We start from the raw sequence: 2,954 nt of genomic DNA on the forward strand, positions 1-2,954 counted from the left end.
ATATATATATGGATAGACACACATATATATGCAAAAACATTTCCTTAGCGTTAATGGACATCCTGTAACTGATTGGTAATTCAGTCTTGGTCAGGTTTACTTATTGGCCACTATTCCAAGTTTTAAATGTCTGCAGTTCTCCCACAACTCCTGGGATGAGCATAAGGTTGTGGCTATTAGAGGTGTTGTTACAAGTACTGGCCCCTAAACAGCTGTGTGATTGCCTCAGGGAGTGTTATGATGGAAATGGCCTGATAACAGCATTTAGGAATGAGCTTTCTGAACACCAAATTCCTCACTGATCTCCTCATTATTATCCCCTTTATGCACACCCCCTACATTTCTCACCCATAATCTATCCAAACATTTTCTAATTGAAATAATCATAATAGATCTGGAAAAACATTATCACTGCTAAGAAATGGCAATAACCATTATAGTAATTAAGGGATATAGTACAGGTTGAACCTCTTTAATTCAGCAAACTTAGGACCTGACCATTACTAGATTACAGAAAATTCTGTACTACAAAAACTGATCTTTGAGTGACCCATTAAAAGAATCCTCTATGTAACCATATGTATGCAACATATATATATTGCAGCAACCTTTCAAAGTTTGCCACTCTTTAAACTTTGCTAGCTTTCATTTTCAGCAAAAAACTTTAGAATTTGTTCTTTTAATTTCTTTAAATCATACACAGTCAATGATCTGACACCACAGTATTCACACAAGCTCACTACTGAAGTTCCTTTCTCTATAACTCCACCTTTTCAAGCATAGATAATACTTTATGTTCATGCTTTTTAACATTAACACCATCTTCTGTATGTTTTGGTCTCTTGGATGACCTCCTGATGAACTGAAATACAGTTGGATATATAAAATTTACAGAATTGTGTCAGGCACTCAGCTGGTGTAAACATAAATAAACCTGTATAAACATAAATAAACCTTGCGCTTAACATTACCACCCCAGTGGTAGGTCTGCAAACTAATGGTAGCAGATACAAAATGTGTCAGACATAAATATTCAAGAACTGTAGAGTACTTAATGCAAAAGTTAAAGGACAAACGTTGAATTGTTCAGTGTTCAAGAATAATAAGCAGATATTCCTCTACTGTGTTTGGCTTGTCTTTGCAACAAGCCATACACAGAAATCAGAAATGCACCTTATCCAATTCTGTCACATTTGGATTTTGCTATAAATTGATCCATTTTATTAGGGCTTTGTAGTATCTCTTCTCACTTGTATCTCGTTTATTTTTTAAAATCATTAATAGCAATGTAGCTATTCTGTTCATCATGACTGATAGCTTACTACACATTCTGTGTTGTTTGGAGATCTCAACTCAGGTTTTCCAAACTAGGTACAAAGCAGAGAATAATTAAGTTAGTGTTAACATATCAAATGACATGAACATCAAAAACCTTATAAGAAACAATAACATAGAGAAGAGAGGAAAGAGGAGCACAACCTCAATGCTTAATATTATTTTAATTGTTGTGGCAAAAATTGGAGACAATTACAATGTTGTTTCGGTCTTGTTAAACCTTCTCAGTGAAGCACATTTCACAACATTTGCTTAAGTTGTGATAAAGGAATTACTAAGTATAGTTAGAGAAATTAAATATGCTAGTTTTCCACACCTACACAGATTACTATATTGTAATCTTATGGAGTAATTTTCTCATCAATACTTCAAAAAAAGTACAGCCAGCCATCACTCACAAATGAGTATGGCTTAATAACATCCACTACATTTTTGCTAGGCTGTGTAGTAAGTAGCTTGCTTACCAACCACATGATTCTGGGTTCAGTCCCACTGCGTGGCACCTTGGGCAGGTGTCTTCTACTATAGCCTCGGGCCGACCAAAACCTGAGTGGATTTGGTAGACGGAAACTGAAAGAAGCCCGCCGTATATGTATATGTGTGTATATGTTTGTGTGTCTGTGTTTGTCCACCCCAACCAACATTGCTTGACAACCGATGCTGGTGTGTTTACATCCCTGTCAAATAACTGAAACAAATAAAAGAATAATTGCTTGAGGTACCTATGTAGTTACAAGCTTACATGGACAGCCCCTTGGTACAGCAGAGCAATCCAAGAAGAGAGAGGGCTGCTACTCATTACTGTTGAATAAACACGAAGGCATGTGGCCTAGTAGTTAGGGTGTTTGATTTATAATCATAAATTTGTAGATTCAGTTCTTGGACAGAACTGTGCATTGGGTTTTTGAGCAAGCCACTTCATTTCATGTTGCTTGATTATAATGAGTATCAGCCAGGAAGCTAGTACAGCACCCCAATTTTCTCTCTCTCTCCACCTGTTACATCCTGAATATTCAGCTGGACCAAAAATGAGGGACCGAGAGGGTGTCTATGTTTACTTGCAACTACATTGAGACATAAAACAATTAGTGAAATTATGGTACATGTTACTTAACTATATTCACACAAGAGTTGGTTGTACTTTGATAAGTGCAGTGAAACCTATGCTTCACTGAGAAAACCTAATAAAACTGAAACATTTCCAATGTTGTCTCCTGTATTTTGCCAAACTGATTAGAATATATATAAAAAAAAAATATTCATTAAGTTCACAGCATTAGTATTTCTAATTAGGTTTTTCATACATACTTTACCCTTTTGTTACCAACCCGGCTGAAACCGGCTCTGGCTCTGAGTACAAATGTCTTGTTTTCATAAGTTTTGAATTAAAATCTTCCACCAAAACTTAGTCACAGTTTATGTTCCTAACACTAGCTGAATGATAACTAAGTTATTTCACTAAATTCTTTGTTTATATTTCAAGTAATTGAAAGAAACACAGAGCATCTCAAAATAAATACAGTAACGAAAGGGTTAACTGTTGATTTTCATGAAGTGTGCAAATTTTATAATCCTAAAGGATGAGAAGGAGGAAATGTTTTGACATTGGAGAAGATAAT

The sequence above is a fragment of the Octopus bimaculoides genome, chromosome 14 (genome assembly GCF_001194135.2).
Source record: "Octopus bimaculoides isolate UCB-OBI-ISO-001 chromosome 14, ASM119413v2, whole genome shotgun sequence".
Lineage (NCBI taxonomy): Eukaryota > Metazoa > Mollusca > Cephalopoda > Octopoda > Octopodidae > Octopus > Octopus bimaculoides.